The following is an 18,777-nucleotide window of genomic DNA, read 5'->3' as shown; positions in this document are numbered from 1 at the left end:
ATAATTTTTAAAAGTAGTTGATTTGACAAACTGTTTTGATGTCCTCGAAAGAACACTTTGAAATCCAGTCTCTAGCCAGCTGTTTTGTTTTTCTTATGGAGGAGAGAACACCATTTATGAAAAAAAAATAATACGGATTTTACTGTTGGGAGCGATGCCCTTGAAGCCCTCCGTTGTTGATGTTATTATTATGGTTAGAATTAAGTATGACTGGGTTCAGGGAAAATCCCCAGCGAGCTGCAGAAGACTAACACAAATCTGGTGGTCAGGATGAATGATACAATAAAGCTCTCATACTGACTAATAATATGACAAACCTGTGACTTTCTGACATCCTGTCAACATCAGCCGACTCCCTGACCACACGAATACTGTGTCCTTGGCCTACATAAACATTTCACACTCCCCCCCCCCCCGCTCTGTTACTCATGTTATGGTATAAATTCAGCTTTGGGAAAAATAAAATTGTCGCCTTGATCAGACTCTTGTCTTGGCGTCTTTCTTCGTGTCTCTTGTCCCCCATTCTCCTCCAGGTACCGCCAACAACCTTTGCTTACATTTTACATCTTGCTAAATTAAACCCTGTATCTGTAAAGCAATTTCATTTCATTTTGTCTAACCTCTGTTTGTTTGTTTGTTTGTTTGTTTGTTTGTGAGAGCATCACACTATGTAACCCAGGTTAGCCTAGAACTCAAAATTCTTCTTCCTCAACCTCCCAACTTTTCAACCTACCATGCTTGGTAACTGTGGCTCATATTTTGACGTCTGCCCCTCAACACACACAGGCCATTGTGTGTTCACCCTGTCTATTAATGTATATTAAATTCCCCTTAAATGATTGTCATCAAGCACTGAAACTGCTTAACTGGCTTGGCTCATGATCTCAGAGGGACAGAGTCCAATATGGTGAGGAAGCAAAGCAGTGAAAACGTGAAGCATAAGCTTGTGCATGTGACACAAATGAAACGGAAGAAACTGGTCAGAGCCAGAGGCTAAGGCTCAGACCAATACTGAGGCCACACTTTCGTATGTCAGCATGAGGATGGTCAGGATGGACAGCTGAGAGAGGTTGAACATGTGGTTGTTGTTGGGAAACATGGCATTCAACTAGTACTTTATGATGTTTGCTTTGGGACGTCTTTGTCATAAAGAAAGATGTCCCTCTTCACCCTAGAGCCACAAGTGTAGGCTGTGAGGAGTGTATGCACAGGATCCCAAGCTTGTTTGACCTCAGAAACCTCCAGTACCAAGAATGCCCAACCTATCTTCAAATCACTTCATTAAAGACCACATTTTGTACAAGACTGTGTGAGCCACATTTCTGAACACAAACACAAGTTGGCAGACTCCAGTGATCGCTCTCCCATCCTCCGTTCTTCTTTTGCATATCCGCAGTAGGGGACAAATTATCTTTTGCTGGTTGGCTTTAAATGCCCTTCTCTGCTAGCCAATATGATTTTCTCCTAAACAGACAGCCATTCATTCTTTCTAGTATAAGGAAGGTGAAATTGGATGTGGTAGTTGGTTATTGTATTCTCGTTCTACCTTTAAAATATTATGTTTATTTGTGTGTGTGTGTGTGTGTGTGTGTGTGTGTGAGAGAGAGAGAGAGAGAGAGAGAGAGAGAGAGAGAGAGATAGAGAGAGAGTATGTGTGTTTTACCTGTATCACAGTGCAGATCTGGAGATCAGAAGACAGCAGGAAGGAGGTGGATCTCTCCTTCTATCCTGAGGGGCGTGGGAATTGAGCTCAGGTCATCAGCCTTGATGGTATCTTTACCCACTGAGTCATCTTGCTCATCCCTAATTTAGTTTTCTGTCAACCTTAGCACCCACAGTTGCCATAAAAGTTCAGTTGAATACCCATAGGGCATAAACATCTGTGATTAGAGATTTTGTGGGCATAGCAGTCTGGAGGATACCTGAAATAGGGTAGCAAGACAGGGGAGTCCAACCCTGAGAATAATATAGCCTGTGACTGATACCATTGGCTGGCCCAGTGTTATGTCAGTCCTCCAGCCATTCCAGACTTTCTCACCAATCTTTACACTCCTGTCATTCTTGATCAGAACAAAAAGAGAAAGGAAACGCATCTAGGTGTAAAGGCTCATAAGAGTAAAAGTTATTTTTCTCCCCTAAGACCTTTAGTATTCCCTTACTATGAATTAACTACAGTCAATCTCTCAGCATCCTTTTAGTCCTCACAGCTAATTGGGGGGATTACATGTGTAATAGTCAGGGTTCTCTGGAGTCACAGAACTTATGGAATGTCTCTCTATACTGAGAGAATATACTGTGATTACAGTCTGTAGTCCAACTACCCCAAAATGGTCAGATGTAGCTAGGAAGTCCAAGAATCTAGTAGTTACTCAGTCCCACAAGGCTAGTTGTTTCAGCTGGTCTTCTGTAGAAGTTGAGTTCCCACGGATGTGCTGGCAAGTAAATGCAAGCAGGTGAAGAAGAGCAAATCTTTCGGCCAATGTCCTTATGTAGGTCTCCAGCAGAAGGTGTGGTCCAGACTAAAGGTTCATACCACCATGCCTGAGTCTGTCCCAGCTGACTTTGAACTCAGAGATCTCCTTGCCTTGGTTTCCCAAATTAAGGCTGTGTACTTCTTGCCTAGGCCTAAGTTTTTCATGGCCACTGTGTGTCAAGATCTCCATGTGAAGATCCAGGTCAGGAACTTGGGTGTTCCAGACTCAAGATCTGGATTACAGTTGAGCCCTCCAATTCTGGATCATAGTTCATTCCAGATATAGTCAAATTGACAACCTGGAACAGCCATTGCACCCGGATATTTATTCTCAAAGATAATAGCAAAGAAGTGCAGCAATTGAGTTCAAAGAAAGTAAAAGTAACAAGAACCTCGCTGGCCAGGTTCTTCAATGGATACTTCAAAGGATTAAGAATCAAAATCATGCAGTGTCACTGAGTTTCTCTCTGTTGGGAGCAGGCTTTTCTTACTGTCATTCCAAAGAGTGCACAACAATGGGGTTTTGTGGGCAGAGCTTCAGACAGAGACTCTATTTTGGAAACAGCTTTTCCCTACATTTGGAAGAGGGAATATGACTGCATTTGGGTAGGCATTTGAAGGGCATCTGCTGCTCAACACTACCCACATGCACAGACATGCAGAGATGACCTATTCCTGGGAAATGAAAGGTACTTAATAAATATATTGGGGTTAATTGGGACCACAGGGGAACATGGCTATATTAAAATAGTATCAGAGAAAACAGATCCAAGAACTCACTGAACACAACAGGCCAAGGAAAGGGTGTAACTCCCAATAAAAGGTGGACACCTAGTGTAGGTTGATGTCTATATGCAAGTGAGGGCTGGCACAAGTTAGGTCAAGGCCATGATTGTAGAGTAAAAAAAATAAGGCCGGGACAAAGCTTTTGTAAGGCGGGAGAGAAGGGGACGGAGGAGGAGAATCGAGATGGAGACCAAGAAGGATGACCTAGATCCAGGTGATCTTGAATTGCCAAGGTAGTTATGTATATTCCTTAAGGAATGGATTTCTGTAGGAAAATTTATCTTATCTGAATGGACGGATTATATCCTTATCAATGGGTTCTGAGTTTATTGTGTGGATGTACTGTGGATTGAGAATTTAACATATAAATCTGATTGTTGGGTTGCAGTTCGTTAAGTCTTGATTTTACCAGGTAGCTGGGACCAGGGAGTTCACGGCTAACAGAGAACTGCCAGGAGAGATAATAATCAAAGATACTATGATTAGTTCCATATAGCCCCACGGGTACTGGAACTGACTCTTGGGATCAGAGTGGCAAGGTGCCATACTGGAACAGCTAGGGGACTGCCTGGGTCTGAGAGGACTTGGGAGCAGCATGGAGCCGCTGAGATAGATACCCAACAGAGCCTTGCGACCCCACGGGTGCCAGAACTAGCATTGGATAAAAGGTTTTTTATTTTTTTTATGTTCTTTTTTTTTTTTTATTAACATGAGTATTTCTTTTTTACATTTCGAGTGTTATTCCCTTTCCCGGTTTCCGGGCAAACATCCCAATAACCCCTCCCCCTCCCCTTCTTTATGGGTGTTCCCCTCCCCATCCTCCCCCCATTGCTGCCCTCCCCCCATAGTCTAGTTCACTGGGGGTTCAGTCTTAGCAGGACCCAGGGCTTCCCCTTCCACTGGTGCTCTTACTAGGACACTCATTGCTACCTATGAGGTCAGAGTCCAGGGTCAGTCCATGTATACTCTTTAGGTAGTGGCTTAGTCCCTGGAAGCTCTGGTTGCCTGGCATTGTTGTTCATATGGGGTCTCAAGCCCCTTCAAGCTCTTCCAGTTCTTTCTCTGATTTCTTCAACGAGGGTCCTATTCTCAGTTCAGTGGTTTGCTGCTGGCATTCGCCTCTGTATTTGCTGTATTCTGGCTGTGTCTCTCAGGAGAGATCTACATCCGGCTCCTGTCAGCCTGCACTTCTTTGCTTCATCCATCTTGTCTAATTGGGTGGCTGTATATGTATGGGCCACATGTGGTGCAGGCTCTGAATGGGTGTTCCTTCTGTGTCTGTTTTAATCTTTGCCTCTCTATTCCCTGCCAAGGGTATTCTTGTTCCCCTTTTAAAGAAGGAGTGAAGCAGTCACATTTTGATCATCCTTCTTGAGTTTCAATTGTTCTCAGCATCTAGGGTAATTCAAGCATTTGGGCTAATAGCCACTTATCAATGAGTGCATACCATGTGTGTTTTTCTGTGATTGGGTTACCTCACTCAGGATGATATTTTCCACTTCCAATCATTTGCCTATGAATTTCATAAAGTCATTGTTTTTGATAGCTGAGTAATATTCCATTGTGTAGATGTACCAGATTTTCTGTATCCATTCCTCTGTTGAAGGGCATCTGGGTTCTTTCCAGCTTCTGGCTATTATAAATAAGGCTGCTATGAACACAGTGGAGCATGTGTCTTTTTTATATGTTGGGGCATCTTTTGGGTATATGCCCAAGAGAGGTATAGCTGGATCCTCAGGCAGTTGAATGTCCAATTTTCTGAGGATCCTCCAGACTGATTTCCAGAATGGTTGTACCAGTCTGCAATCCCACCAACAATGGAGGAGTGTTCCTCTTTCTCCACATCCTCGCCAGCACCTGCTGTCACCTGAGGTTTTGATCTTAGCCATTCTCACTGACGTGAGGTGAAATCTCAGGGTTGTTTTGATTTGCATTTCGCTTATGACTAAAGATGTTGAACATTTCTTTAGGTGTTTCTCAGCCATTCGGCATTCCTCAGCTGTGAATTCTTTGTTTACCTCTGAACCCCATTTTTAATAGGGTTATTTGTCTTCCTGCGGTCTAACTTCTTGAGTTCTTTGTATATTTTGGATATAAGTCCTCTATCTGTTGTAGGATTGGTAAAGATCTTTTCCCAATCTGTTGATAGCCATTTTGTCCTAACAACAGTGTCCTTTGCCTTACAGAAGCTTTGCAGTTTTATGAGATCCCATTTGTCGATTCTTGATCTTAGAGCATAAGCCATTGGTGTTTTGTTCAGGAAATTTTTTCCAGTGCCCATGTGTTCCAGATGCTTCCCTAGTTTTTCTTCTATTAGTTTGAGTGTGCCTGGTTTGATGTGGAGGTCCTTGATCCACTTGGACTTAAGCTTTGTACAGGGTGATAAGCATGGATCGATCTGCATTCTTCTACATGTTGACCTCCAGTTGAACCAGCACCATTTGCTAAAAATGCTATCTTCTTTCCATTGGATGGTTTTGGCTCCTTTGTCAAAAATCAAGTGCCCATAGGTGTGTGGGTTCATTTCTGGGTCTTCAATTCTGTTCCATTCTGTCTATCTGTCTGTCTCTGTACCAATATCATGCAGTTGTTATCACTATTGGTCTGCAATACTGCTTGAGTTCAGGGATAGTGATTCCCCTGGAAGTCCTTTTAATGTTGAGGATAGTTTTAGCTATCCTGGGTTTTTTGTTATTCCAGATGAATTTGCAAATTGTTCTGTCTAACTCTTTGAAGAATTGGATTGGTATTTTGATGGGGATTGCATTGAATCTGTAGATCGCTTTCGGTAGAGTGGCCATTTTTACTATATTAATCCTGCCAATCCATGAGCATGGGAGATCTTTCCATCTTCTGAGGTCTTCTTCAATTTCTTTCTTCATGTCTTGAAGTTCTTATTGTACAGATCTTTTACTTGCTTGGTTAAAGTCGCACCGAGGTACTTTATATTATTTGGGTCTATTATGAAGGGTGTCGTTTTCCTAATTTCTTTCACGGCTTGTTTCTCTTTTGTGTAGAGGAAAGCTACTGATTTATTTGAGTTAATTTTATACCCAGCCACTTTGCTGAAGTTGTTTATCAGCTTTAGTAGTTCTCTGGTGGAACTTTTGGGATCACTTAAATATACTATCATATCATCTGCAAATAGTGATATTTTGACTTCTTCTTTTCCGATCTGTATCCCCTTGACCTACTTTTGTTGTCTGATTGCTCTGGCTAGAACTTCAAGAACTGTATTGAATAAGTAGGGAGAGAGTGGGCAGCCTTGTCTAGTCCCTGATTTATGTGGGATTGCTTCAAGTTTCTCTCCATTTAGTTTAATGTTAGCAACTGGTTTGCTGTATATAGCTTTTACTATGTTTACGTATGGACCTTGAATTCCAATTCTTTCCAGGACTTTTATCATGAAGGGGTGTTGAATTTTGTCAAATGCTTTCTCATCATCCAATGAAATGGTCATGTGGTTTTGTTCTTTTAGTTTGTTTACATAATGGATTACGTTGATGGTTTTCCGTATATTAAACCATCCCTGCATGCCTGGAATGAAGCCTACTTGATCATGGTGAATGATTGTTTTGATGTGCTCTTGTATACAGTTTGCCAGAATTTTATTGAGTATTTTTGCATCGATATTCATAAGGGAGATTGGTCTGAAGTTCTCTTTCTTTGTTCATTCTTTGAGGGTTTAGGTAAAGAGTAATTGTGGCTTCATAGAAGGAATTCGGTAGTGATCCATCTGTTTCAATTTTGTGGAATAGTTTGGATAATATTGGTATGAGGTCTTCTATGAAGGTCTGATAGAATTCTGCACTGAACCCGTCTGGACCTGGGTTCTTTTTGGTTGGGAGACCTTTAATGACTGCTTCTCTTTCATTAGGAGTGATGGGGTTGTTTAAATGGTTTATCTGTTCCTGATTTAACTCTGGTACCTCGTATCTGTCTAGGAAATTGTCCATTTCCTCCAGATTTTCAAGTTTTGTTGAATATAGGCTTTTTTCAAAGAATCTGATGATTCTTTGAATATCCTCTGATTCTGTAGTTATGTCTCCCGTTTCATTTCTGATTTTGTTAATTTGTACACACTCTCTGTGTCCTCTCGTTAGTCTGGCTAAGGGTTTATCTATCTTGTTGACTTTCTCAAAGAACCAACTTTTGGTTCTGTTGATTCTTTCTATGGTCCTTTTTGTTTCTACTTGGCTGATTTCAGCTATGAGTTTGATTATTTCCTGCCTTCTACTCCTCCTGGGTGTATATGCTTCTTTTTGTTCTAGAGCTTTTAGGTGTGCTGTCAAGCTGCTGACATATGCTCTCTCCTGTTTCTTTCTGCAGGCACTTAGAGCTATGAGTTTTCCTCTTAGCACAGCTTTTATTGTGTCCCATAAGTTTGGGTATGTTGTATCTTTTTTAAATTAAATTCTAAGAAGTCTTTAATTTCTTTCTTTCTTTCTTCCTTGACCAGGTTATCATTGAGTAGAGCATTGTTCAACTTCCATTTATATGTGGGCGTTCTTCCCTTATTGTTATTGAAGACCAGCTTTAGCCCGTGGTGTTCTGATAGGACGCATGGGATTATTTCTATCTTTATGTATCTGTTGAGGCCTGTTTTATGACCAATTATATGGTCAATTTTGGTGAAAGTACCATGAGGCGGTGAGAAGAAGATATATCCTTTTGTTTTAGGATAAAATGTTCTATAAATATCTGTTAAGTCCATTTCGTTCATGATTTCTCTCAGTCTGTCTATGTCTCTGTTTAATATCTGTTTCCATGATCTGTCCATTGATGAGAGTGGGGTGTTGAAATCTCCTACTATTATTGTGTGAGGTGCAACGTGTGCTTTGAGCTTTAGTAAGGTTTCTTTTATGTATGTAGGTGCCCTTGTATTTGAAGCATCGATATTTAGGATTGAGAGTTCATTCTGGTGGATTTTCCTTTGATGAATATGAAGTGTCCTTCCTTCTATTTTTTGATGACTTTAATTGAAAATTGATTTTAGTTGATATTACAATGGCTATTCCAGCTTGCTTCTTCAGACCATTTGCTTGGAAAGTTGTTTTCCAGCCTTTCACTCTGAGGTAGTGTCTGTCTTTGTCTCTGAGGTGTGTTTCCTATAGGCAGCAGGATGCAGGGTCCTCATTGCGTATCCAGTTTGTTAATCTATGTCTTTTTATGGAAGAGTTGAGACCATTGATGTTGAGAGATATGAAGGAATAGTGATTATTGCTTCCTGGTATATTCGTATTTGGATGTGAGATTATGCTTGTGTGCTTTTCTTGTCTTTGTTTTGTTGCCAAGACAATTAGTTTCTTGCTTTTTCTAGGGTGTAGCTTGCCTCCTTATGTTGGGCTTTACCATTTATTATTCTTTGTAGTGCTGGATTTGTAGAAAGATATTGTGTAAATTTGTTTTCGTCATGGAATATCTTGGTTTCTATGTTAATTGAGAGTTTTGCAGGATATCATAACCTGGGATGGTATTTGTGTTCTCTTAGTGTCTGTATGACATCTGTCCAGGATCTTCTGGCTTTCATAGTCTCTGGTGAGAAGTCTGGTGTGCTTCTGTTAGGTCTGTCTTTATATGTTACTTGACCTTTTTCCCTTACTGCTTTTAATATTCTTTCTTTATTTTGTGCATTTGGTGTTTTGACTATTATGTGATGGGAGGAGTTTCTTTTCTGGTCCAATCTATTTGGAGTTCTGTAGGCTTCTAGTATGTTTCTGGGCATCTCTTTCTTTAGGTTAGGGAAGTTTTCTTCTATGATTTTGTTGAAGATATTTACTGGTCCTTTGAGCTGGGAGTCTTCACTCTCTTCTATACCTATTATCCTTAGGTTTGATCTTCTCATTGAGTCCTGGATTTCCTGTATGTTTTGGACCAGTAGCTTTTTCCGTTTTACATTATCTTTAACAGTTGTGCCGATGATTTTTGTGGAATCTTCTGCTCCTGAGATTCTCTTTTCTATCTCTTGTATTCTGTTGGTGATGCTTGTATCTATGGCTCCTTGTCTCTTCCTTTGGTTTTCTATATCCAGGGTTGTTTCCCTGTGTCCTTTCTTTATTGCTTCTATTTCCATTTTGAATTCTTTCACCTGTTTGATTATGCTTTCCTGGAATTATTTCAGGGATTTTTGTGATTCCTCTTTATAGGCTTCTACTTGTTTATTTATGTTTTCCTGCGTTTCTCTAAGGGACTTCTTCATGTCTTTCTTGAAGTCCTCCAGCATCATGATCAAATGTGATTTTAAATCTAGATCATGCTTTTCTGGTCTGTTTGGATATTCAGTGTTTGCTTTGGTGGGAGAATTGAGTCCCGATGATGCCATGTAGTCTTGGTTTCTGTTGCTTGGGTTCCTGTGCTTGCCTCTTGCCATTAGGTTTTCTCTGGTGTTACCTTGTTCTGCTATTTCTGACAGTGGCTAGACCGTCCTATAGGCCTGTGTGTCCGGAGTGCTGTAGACCGGTTTTCCTGTTCTCTTTCAGCCAGTTATGGGAACAAAGTGTTCTGCTTTCGGGCATGTAGTCGTTCCTGTCTAATGGTTTTCAGCTGTTCTTGTGGGCCTGTGTCCTGAGTCCACCAGCCAGGTCACTTGCAGCAGAAAAGTTGGTCTTACTTGTGGTCCCGCAGCTCAAGTTGCTCGTGGCAAGCTGCTTTTGAGCTCTCGGTGAGGGCAGCAACCAGGAGGGTCTGCGCCACCTTTTCCCGGAGCCCTGGTGTACTGGGGTCCCAGATGGCGTTAGGTGTTTTCCTCTGGAGTCAGAAATGTGGGCAGAGTGTAGTCTCTTCTGGCTTCCCAGGCGTGTCTATCACTCTTAAGGTTTAGCTCTCCCTTGCACGGGGTTTGGGTGCAGAGAACTGTTGACCAATTCCCTTCAGGTCTGGGCGGTATCTGGACTGCATGGGGTCTGCCCTAAGAGTGTCCCTATCTTCCGGTTCCCAGAGGCTGTATACAGTTTCCTCTTGGGCCAGGGATGTGGGCAGGGGTGGGCAGTATAGTTGGTCTCTACCGCTCTGCAGTCAGGAGGGCCCACCTGTCCGGGAGGCAAGCTCTCTCTCCCAAGGGGTTTGGGAGCAGTTGGGCCAGTATATCTTATCAATTGGATCTAAGGTCATTGTGTTGTTTATTCTTTCATGTGCAGATTTAAGTGTAAGGGAATGTGGGGCAGCTGTTCTGGGCTGCCACGGAATTGGAACGTATGCTTCTGTCAAGATATCCAGCAGATATCTTGGGGTACTGCGGTGCCAGATTGTGTTGGAAGGTGCCAGATCCTCGTGGGCCCCGTCAGTGTTTGCCTGATTATGTTTTTTATTTGATACTTGCCTGTTCACAAAAGAAGTCTGGGAGTATGTAGAATTGGAGAAATCAAAAGCACCAGGTTTGGGAATAGAGTTCAGTGGTAGGGAACTTATTTAATCGGAGTGAGGACCTGAGACCCAATGTGCAGTATTACAGAATAGATAAATAAATGTCCCAACAAGCCCCAGTGCAACCCACACCCAATACAGGGTGATCATGCTAAGGAAGCCAGGAGACGAGTGCCTGGGTCAGAGAGATACACACCGCACTGACAGCACAGCTCTGAGATACCAACCGTTAGGCACAGACAGACCTAGGCTCTCACCTTCTCTGAAGTTGAGTTTGTGCCGCCTCTGAAACCCATAGTGAATGGAGACAGGAGGCCTCAGCTGCAACTTCCTTTATACTGGGTAACACAGTAGTATCCTGTTGGAAGACCTTTTCAGATTTGGCTCTGTGACAAAACAGTCTCTGTCCTTATCCCTTCCCACTGGAGACTGACAGACGGTGTGCCTACCTCAGTGTATCAGCATAGACGAATAAGAATGACAGGTATTGCAACTTTTTTCCTGGAATCCATGCATTAAGTATTCCACTGTAGTTTATCTGAGATCTTAGAGGCTCAAGTCACTGTAAAATTATGCAAGAGTCTTGATTGCACTTAACCCCAAAAGCACATAAAGTAAAATAAAAAGGCTGAGGCGGCAGTTTGAATTAGGTAGTTGTACATGTCTAGAACATGGAAGTCCATAGCGATGTCAGAATGCTTTTCATCTCCAATACAGTAGTCAGGTCAGAGCAGAGCAAAATAAACCAAATTTAAAATGAAAAAGCAGGAGCAGGGCTGGAGAGAAGGCTCAGAGTTTAAGAGCACAGTCTGCTCTTCTGAAGGACCCAGGTTCTATTCCCAGCACCCACAAGGCAACTCACAACTGTCTATAACTCCAGTTCCAGGGGATCTGACAACTTCACACAAATGCACACAAAATTAAACAAAATAAGCCCCCAAATCAGAAGCATCAGTATCTGGAGTAGAGACATGTGTGGAGGCCACCTACCCAGCCGCATCCCGTCACACTCTCCAGGTATATGCATGCTAACGTCCCGCTCCCTGGCAGGCCATGCACACTCACTCAGGCATCTACTTCTGTCCATGTAACCTTCTCAGACTCACACTTGAGAAGATGCAGTGGAGTCTTAAGGAAAGTCTTAACATCCCTCCCTGTAGGTCTGAACTAGGGATCTCCTGCCCCAGCCCATCTCCTCTCTCTCCTCCACCCGCTTGATTCAGCTTTTATTCCAACAACCGGGATGTAGCAGATGACTGAAGTTTCACCAAGTAGGTGTTTGAGCGCCATTCCATGGTGTAAGTGGTCTGTCTTCTTTCCCTGGAAAACACATGGCTCTCTACTGTTTCAGAGTGAAAGAAGGAAAATTGCAGTTAACACTGGGACGGGCCTGTCTACAGAAAGAGCCACACTGTGTTAAAGATTCTTCAAGGCTTGACTTCTTTTTGCATTGCAGAAAAAATATTCAGTCCTTTCTAAGTTTTTTTTTAAGACCTACATATTTAATACAGTGTGTTACCCCTGTACAAATGGAAAAAACTTAAGTTCAACATTTCTAGACCAATATGGCTGTTAATTTCTGTACAGTGCCAACTCAACGCAGTAAACGGGGATACTTTTTTCCAAAGTTGACAGCACAGCTAAAGTTTCAAAAAATTCAAATTATATATCTGTATATATATATTTATATTTATATAAAAAGACCAATAATAGCAGTGTATTATGCATTAACAGCAGCAACAGCTTTTCCAGGTTCTGCAGTCATCTGAACAAAACTGTAGAGACATTCAGCACACTGCATTGAAAAAAAAAAGTAAAAAAACAAAACCCGAGAAAACAGCACAGTTCTGTTACTCTTGTGGTACCTGGCACCATTTTTTTTAAATTAGCTTCTCAATCATCATCTGGAAAGAAAACATTCTGAGCAACATCATTAAAAACAGCTCTGATAAAGCACGGTCACTACTACGTATCATAAAGCAGGTACAAGCTATTTTACATCCACAGAGGTATGATACAGTACTGTCCTACATCTATAATACTAGAGGATCCAATTTAAAAGGCATTATTTGAGACTTGATTCTACTTTTCCAGCAGAGGGCCCAAAGGATGGTGTGACACAGCTTTGTAAAGAAACATACTCTAGACAGGATTTCCTTTCACTAGTGGCACAGTTCTAAGGATTCATTCTCTCCATGAATGTCAGCTAAAACCGTTATTAAAAAAATGAAATATCCCTAGAACAAAACCGTATAACCACCGGATTCACATGAAGATGACCTAGTAGAGACAAGCTGGACCTCACCTTACCAACAAGCTGTCAAATCTGTTATGTTTAAACAGTGAGACCTCCAAGGAAGGAGATGCCAAGTAGTGCTTCAAAGCTTCGGACCACAATCAAACACAGCATCCTTTTCAACAGAAGCAGAAGCTCATCTGAATATGCTCAAGGATGCTGACATCAACATTTAATCATCTCCTCACTCATCCAGGAAGAAGGGGAGATCAGTTACTACTGCACTTTATTGTGTTCAACCAAATCACCATGTTACAAAAATAGCAAGCTGTCATAATAAAAAATAAGGCTCCTCTATCCGGCACCAGATACCATCATTTTACTTTCAAGCCTAGAAATTGCACACTTGTATATAAACCAACCGAAGATGAGGATTGAGAGTTCAACTTGGTGGATTTTTCCTTTGATGAATATGAAGTATCCTTCCTTATCTTTTTTGATGACTTTTAATTGAAAATTGATTTTATTTGATATTAGAATGGCTACTCCAGCTTGCTTCTTCTGACCATTTGCTTGGAAAGTTGTTTTCCAGCCTTTCACTCTGAGGTAGTGTTTGTCTTTGTCTTTGAGGTGTGTTTCCTGTAGGCAGCAGAATGCAGGGTCCTCATTGCATATCCAGTTTGTTAATCTATGTCTTTTTATTGGGGAGTTGAGGCCATTGATGTTGAGAGATATTAAGGAATAGTGATTATTGCTTCCTGTTATATTCATATTTGGATGTGAGGTTATGTTTGTGTGCTTTTCTTCTCTTTGTTTTGTTGCCAAGATGATTAGTTTCTTGCTTCTTCTAGGGTATAGCTTGCCTCCTTATGTTGGGCTTTACCATTTATTATCCTTTGTAGTGCTGGATTTGTAGAAAGATATTGTGTAAATTTGGTTTTGTCATGGAATATCTTGGTTTCTCCATCTATGTTAATTGAGAGTTTTGCAGGATACAGTAACTTGGGCAGGCATTTGTGTTCTCTTAGGGTCTGTATGACATCTGTCCAGGATCTTCTGGCTTTCATGTTTTCTGGCGAAAAGTCTGGTGTGATTCTGATAGGTCTGCCTTTATATGTTACTTGACCTTTTTCTTTTACTGCTTTTAATATTCTTTCTTTATTTTGTGCGTTTGGTGTTTTGACTATTATGTGACGGGAGGTGTTTCTTTTCTGGTTCAATCTATTTGGAGTTCTGTAGGCTTCTTGTATGCCTATGGGTATCTCTTTTTTTAGGTTAGGGAAGTTTTCTTCTATGATTTTGTTGAAGATATTTACTGGTCCTTTGAGCTGGGAGTCTTCACTCTCTTCTATACCTATTATCCTTAGGTTTGATCTTCTCATTGAGTTCTGGATTTCCTGTATGTTTTGGACCAGTAGCTTTTTCTGCTTTACATTATCTTTGACAGTTGAGTCAATGATTTCTATGGAATCTTCTGCTCCCGAGATTCTCTCTTCCATCTCTTGTATTCTGTTGGTGAAGCTTGTATCTACAGCTCCTTGTCTTTTCTTTTGATTTTCTATGTCCAGGGCTGTTTCCATGTGTTCTTTCTTGATTGCTTCTATTTCCATTTTTAATTCCTTCAACTGTTTGATTGTGTTTTCCTGGAATTCTTTCAGGGATTTTTGCGATTCCTCTCTGTAGGCTTCTACTTGTTCTCTAAGGGAGTTCTTCACGTCTTTCTTGAAGTCCTCCAGCATCATGATCAAATATGATTTTGAAACTAGATCTTGCTTTTCTGGTGTGTTTGGATATTCCGTGTTTGCTTTGGTGGGAGAATTGGGCTCCGATGATGCCATGTAGTCTTGGTTTCTGTTGCTTGGGTTCCTGTGCTTGCCTCTCACCACCAGATTATCTCTAGTATTACTTTGTTCTGCTATTTCTGACAGTGGCTAGACTGTTCTATAAGCCTGTGTGTCAGGAGTGCTGTAGACCTGTTTTCCTGTTTTCTTTCAGCCAGTTATGGGGACAGAGTGTTCTGCTTTCGGGTGTGTAGTTTTTCCTCTCTACAGGTCTTCAGCTGTTCCTGTGGGCCTGTGTCTTGAGTTCACCAGGCAGGTCACTTGGAGCAGAAAAGTTGGTCTTACCTGTGGTCCCGAGGCTCAAGTTTGCTCATGGGGTGTTGCCTATGAGCTCTCCGAGGTGGCCAAAACCAGGAAGATCTGAGCTGCCCTTTCTGGGAGCTTCAGTGCACCAGGGTTCCAGATGGCGTTTGGTGTTTTCCTCTGGCGTCAGAGATGTGGGCAGAGTGCAGTCTCTTCTGGTTTCCCAGGCGTGTCTGCCTCTCTGAAGGTTTAGCTCTCTCTCCCACGGGATTTGGGTGCAGAGAACTGTTTATCCGGTCGGTCCCTTATGGTTCCAGCGGTGTCTCAGACGGTTTAGTATTTTTTTAATATTTACCGCAACAACTTAGCACTACCCTAATTGACCTATCATCTGACCACACAGTGTCTACATCAAAGACTGAACTACAATTCCTAACTGTCCTGGGGGCTTCAGTTTAGCTTTTCCCTACTGTCAACACAGCTTCCTTAAAAGCACTTTCCCGGTTTCCTGCCCACCTGGACCTGCCATCTGTCTTCTCACTCATCCCTTCAGACTTAGTCCTGCCTTTTGCCTCTACTGCTGGTCAACTGAGTTCAAGTAAGGCAGGGGTTCCAGGTAAGCCAAGTCGTAACGAAAACGTGATTGCTGAAAGGACCTAGTGACATCCTCATAGTAACACAGTTAAAGTTAAGATTAACATTGTCACTTAGGAGAATATACCAAGTGAAATTCTAAGCATTGAAATAATCGAAATATCAAATTACAAAGGGACTTAAGAAAGGTAAAACGTAAGAGAAAATTTTCAGTTGCTTGAGATAATTGTCATTGCAATAGAAGATGTTGTTCTGCATTTCTGAAGTCCGTGTAGATGTGTTTGGTTCTCAAAGCTGGCATGAGTTTGATGGGGGAAATGTGGATCTGAACATACATCCAAATAGTCTTTCCCTCCGGTTAGAATTGACTCTTTTCTTTTAAAGATGTATTTATGTAGTGTGTATGTGTGTGTGTGCCTGAGTGTATGTCTGTAAACCACGTGTGTGCATGGGCCTGCAGAGGCCAGAGAAGGAAGCTGAACTGGAGAAACTGGAGTTACAGGGGGTGGTGAGGTGCCTGACACGGGTTCTGGGAACTGAACCTGGGGTTCTCTTGAAGAGTAGCAAGTGCTCCTAAATGCTGCACCATCTCTCCAGCCCTAAGACTAAAATCTTTGGTGTGATGTTGGGTTTCTTTTCTTTTGGTTGATGAAATCGTTTGGTTTTCTTCATATTTTGGGGATGACTCTGTAACCAGTTTTGACTTTTTAGTTATCTTATGTAGAAGTCTCTTATACAACATATTTCTCTCTTTAATGGATAACACTCCTGTGGTTTTTTTCCTTAATTAGTTTCTAGGACACCCAGTACTTATTTTATAAGGAGATAATGGGCACTTTCTAAAAGGCGTGAGTATGCTTGTGAAGAAATACAAAGCTTCAGACTATTTTGACAAATTATTGTTATTTGTTTATATAATCAGCTAAATTTCGTAGCTAGAATTAAACATTTGCCCTTTCAAATGTACTGTAAGATTACTATGTAATTGCCCCAAGTAGGGATAATTCTTGTTTGTTCCTTCATTCGTTTGTTAAGACGACACGATCTAACTATGTAGACCAGGTTGTCCTGGGATGCATAAGAACCTGCCTGCCTCTGCCTCCTAAATTCTAGGGTTAAAGGTGTATATTAACATTCTCAGCTAGGAACAATTCTTTTAAAGGTATTTTCCCCACTGTGAAGGCAGTGGCCACACAGCAAGTGAATGCTTTCCCAATGGGAAACCGTATAAAACACATGATAAAACTGATCACAGATCTCTGTGTATCATTTCTCAAAAAAAGAAAGAAATTGCTTCTCTAAACCAGTTTCTTTTCTTTAAACATTACTAAGAATGAATGGATATTCCTGTAAACAAGAGAACCAAGAATGAACTTATCTCAGAGTATTGAATTTTCGCTGTATAGTTTCTAATAACATGTATATCACACGCGACTTAATTATAACCGTGTCCACTTTCTTTAAGACCAATTCCCAACAATCCTTCTACAGCTCACTTTAGTCTTCTCATTGCTCCACCAACTCCTATTTTGGAACAATCTCTACCTCATCATACAAAGTCCTTTGTTATCCAAAGCAGCTTCCTTATTTTATTACCTTTGTTTTGCCAAAAGTATATGTCATGCGTATAACCTTTACATCTCTTCTTTTCTCATTTGGTGGTCGCTTTCTTCCTTATTATCATCAAGGTTATGGGTTTAAAGACATAAAATACTTCTCTAAAAAACAAAACAAAACAAAACAAAACCCAAAATATATTCTAAATAACAGCCTAGGAAGCTGTACCTGGAGCGGAGAAAGCATGTATACTGTACCTTAGCTATCTAACAAGTGTGTTCAAGTAAAGCATAGAAATAGTCATGCTTCCTTAACAATTCTGTTTGTTAGAGGCTTAAGTCGTTATAAGTCTCATTTTTTATTTGGGCTTCTGAGGCATCCAAAGCAGGGTAAGACCGGCCTTTCCATCTGCATCCTTTTGACAGCAGAGCAAAGGCTACATCGTGAGCAGAAGCTCTTATCTCCCAGAAGTCAGTTTATCTATCAAGTAATAGCAACCGTTTGGATGTTCTCGTGGAACCAGAATTCATATAAGGATCCTGGAGACAACACCTTGACAAGAACTGTCCAATTACACACACACCACACACATAGACACAAACACATAGACACACATACAACACACAAACACACAGATACACATACAACACACACACATAGACACAAACACAACATACAAACACATAGACACAAACACATAGACACACATACAACACACAAACACACAGATACAGACACAAACACACAGACATACACACAACACAGAGAGACACACAAACACACACAAACATATAGACAAACACACTCACACACACACACACACACACACACACACACACACACACACGCACACACACTTTTTTCCCAAGACGTTGTTTCTGTGTCAAATCCTAGCTGTCCTGAGACTTGCTTTATAGACCCATGTGTTGGGATCAAAGCATGCGCCACCACACCCAGCTTTATGCTTTATCTTTTAAGAGAAAATACTAGACAATGGGGAGACCCTTCATGGTCCTGGATTGGCAGAATCAATATTGTAAAAATGGCTATGTTCCCAAAATCAATATATAGATCTAATGCAATAAAAAACAAAACTCCAATGTAATATTTCACGGGTCTAGAAAAGGCAACCCAAGAATTCATATGGATACACAAAAGACAACAAATACACAAAGCAATCCTCAAGGTGAAACCACAGCTGGAGGCATGAGAATACCCTACTTCAAACTTTTCTACAGAGCTAGATTGACAAAGACAACCTGATAAAACCAGTCAGACCAAGGGAACAGAGCAGAGGACCTGGGAATTATCTGAAAAGGCTACAGACATTTTAAAAGTTTCTGACATCAAAGGACCTATCAGCAGAGCAAACGGACAGCTCACAGAATGCTTGGATATCTTCACCAGCTACACCAGAAGCTAATATCCAGAATTTACAAAGAACTACATAAATCAAATACCAAGGAAACAAAACTGTCAATTAACAAGTAGGCTAATAAAATGGAGTGTTTTCAAAAGAAGAAACATAAAAGACCATTAACTATACTTAGAAATGCCGGGGGCTGGAGAGATGGCTCAGTGGTTAAAAGCATTGGCTGCTCTTCCAGAGGTCCTAAGTTCAATCCTCAGCAACCACATGATGGCTCACGACCATCTATAATGTGATCTGGTGCCCTCTTCTGGCA

Source organism: Rattus norvegicus, chromosome 17 (assembly GCF_021556685.1).
Source record: "Rattus norvegicus strain SHRSP/BbbUtx chromosome 17, alternate assembly SHRSP_T2T, whole genome shotgun sequence".
NCBI lineage: Eukaryota > Metazoa > Chordata > Mammalia > Rodentia > Muridae > Rattus > Rattus norvegicus.
The sequence above is the reverse complement of the archived record's forward strand: the minus strand, read 5'-3'. Positions refer to the sequence as shown.